Source organism: Esox lucius, chromosome 9 (assembly GCF_011004845.1).
Source record: "Esox lucius isolate fEsoLuc1 chromosome 9, fEsoLuc1.pri, whole genome shotgun sequence".
NCBI classification, from domain to species: Eukaryota; Metazoa; Chordata; class Actinopteri; order Esociformes; family Esocidae; genus Esox; species Esox lucius.
In genome coordinates this window covers 15,444,247-15,451,840 of record NC_047577.1, presented here as the reverse complement: position 1 = coordinate 15,451,840, position 7,594 = coordinate 15,444,247, and the positions used below count along the sequence as shown (strand labels likewise).

The 7,594-nt window shown below is 44.5% G+C and overlaps 1 long non-coding RNA gene across 1 annotated transcript; it reads right to left on the bottom strand.

Annotated features, from left to right (window-relative positions):
- Nucleotides 1-251: 251 nt before the first annotated feature.
- Nucleotides 252-5,810, bottom strand: LOC117594852. The gene is made up of 3 exons (XR_004576115.1): nt 4,978-5,810; nt 3,582-4,688; nt 252-3,133 (listed from the first exon to the last, which is right to left on the bottom strand). It is a non-coding gene; the product is annotated as an uncharacterized LOC117594852 (long non-coding RNA).
- Between the last annotated feature and the right edge of the window lie 1,784 nt (nt 5,811-7,594).

The window sequence follows — 7,594 nt, the reverse complement described above, 5'->3', positions numbered from 1 at the left end:
CTAGCTAATACCTATACAGTAGCCTACTATAATGAAAACAATGACCGCATCTGGTAAGGATGCCCCCAGGACGTCTCCCTAAAGAGGTGTTCCAGGAACGTCCAGCTGGGAGGAGACCTCAGGGTAGGCCCAGGACTAGGTGGAGAGATTATATTTCGACACTGGCCTGGGAACGCCTCGGGATCCCCCAGTCAGAGCTGTCAAATGTGGCTCGGGAAAGGGAAGTTTGGGGTCCCCTGCTGGAGCTGCTGCCCCAGCGACCTAACACCGGATGAAGATGAGATGAGATAAGACCTGGGGATAATTGAGGGGCTCTGTTTGGGACTCGAGGACTATATAAGCAGAGAACCAGGAGCACGACAGGGAGAATGGGAACCCGTGTGAAACAAGGGCATTCAAACAGTTACGCGATTGCATTGACCAGGGGCTCCGCCCATTGCACTCGTCTTAACGGGGGGGAGGGTGTCGCTCGTTGTTGTTTAGCGACGAAGACCGGCAGCAAGTGGGGAGGTCATATGTAAGATAAGAGAGGGGGTTCTGGGAGTGCACTAAGCTCATTTCTGTCTGGTCAAGTGGTTATATGTTTGCGGGGGGGTTCATGTTCCACTTTGTATTACCAGCTGACCAACCCCGAAGTGCACCGTAGAAGCGTGTCTGCTGCCGGATCGTCACCGGCCACGGCGACCGGTCCAACCAGGGTGCTGTCATGGAAATCACTAAACGGGAAAGGCACAGAGACTGTAGCTTCTTTTCACAGGTTTATTCAAGATTTAGAAACCTGTTTAACCAGAACTATAGCTGTCTATAGTTGTAGGCACATCCTGTACAAGTGAGCAGAGTCGAAAAACACATAATGGCCTTACTAAATGATTGGATTGTACTTAGAATAAGCAATATGAATATTAATTTACTATAGAATGAGAACATTTCTACCACAATCCCTCCTTTTGAGACTGTCTCAATGAAAAACAAATCAGTAGAAAGTACATCATACATTCCAGCAAAAGCAACAGATTATTATCCAAAAAATAAATCTCCTACCATTAATCATCACTAAATTATTATTGATAAGATGCAAAACAAACTTTTAATAATGCATAAACCTTTCTTCCCATATCCTAAGGAATGATACAAATACTTTATTATTATTCATGTTACAGTCACAAAAATAATTTCAGCAAGCAATGATTATAAAAATAGTCATGTTTACTTGGTTCCGTTACAGTTGCCATCCATGTCCTTCACATTGATCCCCTGTTCAAAAGCATAACATTCATGTGCCTGTTGTCTAGGTCAGTGTCAGTGAGGGTAAGTGGGAGAATTGTGAACAAGGCCAAGAAAAACATAAACAACCACAGGAAATAGCATCCTGCTACTCTACATCGGGATAGATATTAGGGAAACTAATAATGGTCTCTTCATAATCACCATCTGAATCAAAACCAGAAGAATCAGAATCAAGTCGGGCAAGTAATGGCATATTGAACACAACCCCCACAGCTTTGGCACACATCTTCTTAACACACATGACTGCAAACAACATAGCACCTAAGACAACCAAACCGTAAATGGCCCAATGAAAAATCCTGCTGCCCCATACACCCACACATGATTCCAGCCAGCCAAATGGACCCCATCGTCACTGGTCCGCTGTTCACTAGTCAACTGCTGCCGAAGAGAATCTAAGTGCTGAACAACCTATGTAAGGTTTTGATCACCCCCTGGGATATAGGTACAACAGTGCTGGCCAACCAGATGACATATCCCACCCTGTTCTGCTAACATCATGTCTAAGATCATATGATTTTGCAACACCATAACACGCCTCTCAGCTCAGGCCTCATTATCATAAAACCCTCTGTAGTGATATTAGCATGCGTTTCTAATTCATAACCTATTCTATCAATCTCATGGGCATTCTCAACAGCCCCGTACCAAGGAATTAACCCACGCCAGAACTTCTCCCAGCTATTGGTGCGCCTGGCATCTAATGGAATACCACTATGGGAGCCTATTGCACTTCGGCGGACCCGATGGTATACATTATGTGAAATAGGAAACATTTTTATTGTGGTGTTCAAAGTAACAAAAACACAACACCCAGTCCATCCCCAGGGCAGGTAGACACAAGCATTATCCCCACAAGCCCAACAGTGGTCTGTATAGGCGCCAGCCCCGGTGACATTTGGGGCCAACACACCTATGCGGGCCTGGATGTGTACAAAGTAGGGGGGTTTAAGTGGGAGAAGTGTGAGCTGTGAGATGCGGTTAACATCGGGTACCAAACGCAGGGAAGAACAGACTCCTACAAAATTCACCAGGATTCATCATACCGCGCATGCTTACACTGCTTTTAGACTTACAGTAATAATAAGCAGAATCAGTACCTGTCCATAGTCCCATAAATGTTCCTTTGTTATCTTCTCTGCAATAACAGGTAGCAGAGAAAGGGGTAATTCGTGGCACCAAGGGAATCGGGTCAGGTTTAGAGTCAAGGGGTGTGCTAATGATTCTGTCACACCAGGCTGCGTAGTTGTAAGACAAGAGCAACCTGCAATTTCTTCTAGACAATTTGTCTGTTGTACGTCATGGATGTAGGCCCAGTAACATACTAGTGGTGACAAGTGGTTCAGGGTAGAAGGGTTGTGAACCCCCAGCCAAATGGGGCATGAGTGCACAGGCATAACAGGGGCTGGTGTGCCTCAAGACCCGTCTCATAGTGTGGTTCATCAGCAACCACCAGCCATTCTCATGATGGCGTTCCCCATGGGCTGTTGCCCAATCATGCAGTTCGGCGGTCCTCCTGTAACGGCTGGGGCGGCAGTTATTTGCTAGACTCAAGTATTGAGCCCACCTATTATTTAAGTCCTGCTGTTGGACTATTCTGCTGCTGTTGGTCCCTCCAGGTTCTCTGTTGTTCCCCCCAGCCTCCATGGTCCAGATAATGGCGGAAACAGCAATACCGATGATGAAGGCAATGAACAGTGAAAGGGCACATGGCAACAATATCTGCACAAGCCAGAACAGCCTCAGTAGCTGGGGCAACTGCCTGTAGGCAGCAGACCAGAGCCCGAGAGACTAGATCCAAATGCTTGGAGTAGTACGCCACTGACCGCTGCTTCCCACTGTGGTCCTGTGTCAAAACAGAAGACATGAACCAATTTTTTTCACAGACAAAGAGGTTAAACCTAAACAGGGAGAGGTAGACAGGGAGTGTTTGAGACGATCCAGGGTCCGTCAGTGCCCCAAACCATTTTGTGACCATGAATGAGATTAGACAAAGGCTGTGTGATTTCAGCAAAGTCTGGAAGCCAGGCTCTGCAGTAGCTGGCCACACCCAAAAGGCTCATCATTTGGGCTTTGGTTTTTGGTTTGGGGAGTTCAAGCACTGCTTTACCGCATTCTGGACCCAACGATTTGTCATGGCCTAGGTATCTAACAGATTGTTGGACAAAATGTTGTTTTGGATACTTTGTGGCCATTCTCAGCTAAGAATTCCTACAATGCTTTGGTATCAGTTTCACAATCCTTCTGAATCTCAGAGCACAAGAGTAAATCATCAACATATTGAATGAGCTTACCTCCTGCCGGAGGTACGAACCCTTCCAAATTCTGAGCAAGCGCTGCAGTGAAGACATTGTTTGATGGTCCCATCTGCCACCCACAACTTCTTGTCTCTCCGGGTCAGGGCATTCTCTATAAAAGTGACGATATTTACCATGATTTTCCACTCCTCCGAAAACCACCAGTTCCTCCCCCATTTCCTGCGAATTGCTGACCTTGTCCCTGATAATACATGAGCTGAGCAGCCTCGAGCTTGGGGATTTCCTTTCCTTGTTTGGATATAGCCTTGTTATAAGTGCAATGCTGCTGCCGTTCTGCATGTTTACAATGTTCAATCACAGTCTGTAGAAGTACTGTCTCCCACCCAATGCAAGTGAGTTTCACAGTTTTGCTCAAAGCAGGCTGGAGGCCATGCGCCAGGGCAGCCTTTATAAGGCTATTAAAGTTCTCAGGGTCAGGCCACTGTATTTCCTGAAACACTTCTCCAACCTGTCTCTGTAGTCTTCCAGGGATTCTTTAGGACCCTGTACACAACTGTGGATCGCAGCCCAATCAGTCACTGTGGGGTAGGCAGTCTTTATTCTCTCCAGGAGAAGAGTGAGTTGAGTTTGGTATGCCCCCTCTGCGGACCAGAGAAGGTTCTCATTGAGCCCCTCCTGGATGTCTGCCCAGCGTAGTTTCATCCTGGAACGCATGATGTGTGTGATCTCTGCTCCTGATGGCACCAACTTGATCATGCGTATCCCAAACTCAGTCCTTGGTGGGATCTGGCATTTAATTAGCAATGTCCTTCAGTTCATCCTGTCTCCAAGTCTTTTGGATGCTGACCTCAGGCCTCCATTCGTTATGGCCAACTTGTCCTTGGGCTGGCCGTGGCTGTGAGTTAGGGTAAGCCACCAATGGAGTCAGAAGGAATGCCTGGTCAGGGTCGGCTGATCGTCCAGACCTGGTAGTCATGGGAGCTGGTTCAGGAGAAGGAATAAATGGCTGTGTGGGAAGAGGGAGTGGAGGCAGACGGAGGGTTAAACCCTGTAGGGGAGACCGTGAGGTTTTCCAGCTTCAGGTAGAGGGCGGCACCTGGGTTGGAGATAGAGAGGGGCCAGGGACCGGTGCTGGTACAGGAGCTGCAGGGATTGGAGGTGGACTGTCACGCGTATCATCCTCTCTATTCCTATTCTTCACTTTCTCATCACCCTCTGTCACAGTTTCCTTTACCGTTATCTTCTTATTCCCACTCTCTATCCTTCTCCCAGCATCTCTCTCCCACTTACCATAGTTATCCCACTTTACTTTATCTTTCTTTCCTTTCTTACTCAAACTCAAACTCTTCTAACTTCCTTCTACATTCTTTTGACTTAGACCTTGCTAAATGTTCCCTTTAATGGAAAATCTGACACTTTGTGCCTTATCCACCATTATCTTTGCTGGCCCGATCAGTGGATCCGGAAGGCAGGCTTTGTTTTTACTGCTGCGAGTCCTCATGGTATCCCCTATCACTTGTACTCAAAACAAATGATAACACACACAAAAAAACTTTTACTTTATGAGGGAGACATCTCTATTTTCACACTTATTTATTATTATTTAAGTTTTTATTATTCTGTAGTTTATTTTAGGTTTTTGAATATTATTTTTTTTTGTTTTGTTTTTCGTTATCTTTCATGTATACATCTATGTCATGTCATTGCAATTCCCGTCTATACATGCATTTTATATTCATCCTCCATGAATTACAGTTTCCCAAAAACTGTTTAGTGGACAGCCTGTTCCACGCGGGGCCCCACAGGCCTAAACAGGTTTTAGAAACCTTTCCCCGAACAGGTTTTATTAAAAGGTCTTTAGAACCTTTCCCCCAATGGAGGTATTGTAAGAAGAAACTCAGTCTTTTTATAGTTTTTATGTTGGGGATGGCGTATCCATCCACTGACGCTCCTGCCAGGTCCGAGGCGGGTCCCTTCTGCTCCGGCCTAGACGGTGTGTGAGCCCCCTGAATCACACTGTTGTGGTCCCTGCGCGCAGTGAACCTTGGAGTCCTCGGGAACGATCAGTGAACGGAGTTAGCCATCCAATCCTCGTCGCCAAATTGTCGTGGAAATCACTAAATGGGAAAGGCACAGAGACTGAAAATTATTTTCACAATAAAAGCTTTATTCAAGATTATTAAACCTGGAGTAGTTAACAACACTCTCAGCAGAGTCAGGTCAAAAGCTCTCTGTTGAACGTTGAGCTCAGGCCTTTATAGATTCAGTAGAGCCCAATGTGTCCCCCTCCTATGCATGGTTAGTCCTCACGTCTCACCAGTTTCTCTGCAAACTTCAGCTTGGAAAGATAAGATGTTTACAGCCCTTGAGAGGTTTAACCAAAACAATAGCTATCTATAGATGTAGGCACATCCTACATCTGCAGAGTCGAAACACACAATGGCCTTACTGAATGACTGGATTATACTAAGAATAAGCAATATGAATGTTAATTTACTATAGAATAAGAACATTTCTACCACAGTGCACAAGCCCAGACCACAGGGGGGGTGGGTCTCGTCAAACCGGGGAGTTTCGTCTTTTATGTTTTGTACATGGTCCTTTGGCATGTGTTACTATAGGAGGCTGCTATTACAAGCAGACTAGAGGGCCTGGCTCTAGTTGGGACGGGTGTCCTCGTACTTAGACATAAGGAGTGCCGGTACTGTATACTGGACTATGACCACTTATTGTGTGCCGTGCCATTCTCTTCACCGTGTGCTCTGCTATCCTTATCACATTTTAAGACTGGTCAGGTGAGGGGATGTGTTTTGGCCTGGCTCTGTCCTCCTGGCCTGTTCCAGTCTTGGGGCATGCTGTGTGTGATACATACCCTTATGAAATTGTATCTACAAAGATTTGTTCTGTATACAATGTGTGTAATTTGGTGTGTGCCAACACCGATAACCAGATTACCATAGGTGGTGGCAGCGTTCACACTATCGGGTTCAGTTAAATCCAGTTACCAGCCACCTTTCAGGTGGTTCAAGGTTTATTACACTAGTACGAATAAAAAAGTTATTAGTAGCAATTGTAATTGTTACTAGTAACTAATAAATATTAGTATCTAATGAATAGTTACTAGTAATACGGAAATAGATACTAGTAACTTTGAATAGTTAATAGTAACTAATGAATAACAAGTCTAATGAATACTTACTAGTGCTAGAAAAACTGGAATAGCTACTAGTAATTATTGAAGTAATCACTAGTAAGAAGTAGACAATTGATATCTAAGATCATAATAAACTTGTATCTATTCAGTACGAGATGTCTTAAAAAAGATTAAGAACTAGTAAGAATCTAGTTATATCTGTCACGTCTGTCACGCCAGTACCACAACGAGCACAGTCCCCTGGTTCCCAGCGCACCATGCCCTGTACCGCAGCTTCCCAGCTGCCACGATCGTCGTCTCCTGTTTATTGAGTGCACCTGTTACGTTTTCCTCCACTATTTTAAGTACACCTCTGTCACAAATTCATTGTTGAGTATTGTTTCGGTCAGAACCCAGATCACTCTCTGTCTAGGTTGTTTATCCCATTGCCTAGACGTTATATCACTCCAAGGAGTGTTTTGTGTTTGCTGGAGTATTTGTTTGAGCACTTGCATCCTGAGCCTGCAGCGTTATTCGTTGCAATATCTTAATTTGGAGATATCTCCATTCAAATAGATCTGGTCATTATTATAATAAGCTCAAAAACATTTAGAAATTATGTCTGAACGTATTATTTTCTCATGCTGCTTGTTGTATTTCTTTCACCTTTTTTGGTAAATCGAAAGCTTGTGTGGGCATCGCTAGCTTAGAATATTGTTTGCATAAGCATCTGGCTGACTACGTTACATTTGGGAAAACAACGGAATAGAGAGTTTTAGCGATACACTTTATTAAACAGTTTCACTAACTTTATTAAAGTTCACAACCAATTCTATTTACCATATGTTAGCTGTTTATCTTTGAGTAGCTAGGTTAGATATAAGCTAGCTTTCTAATGTAATAATAGCTGTCTAAT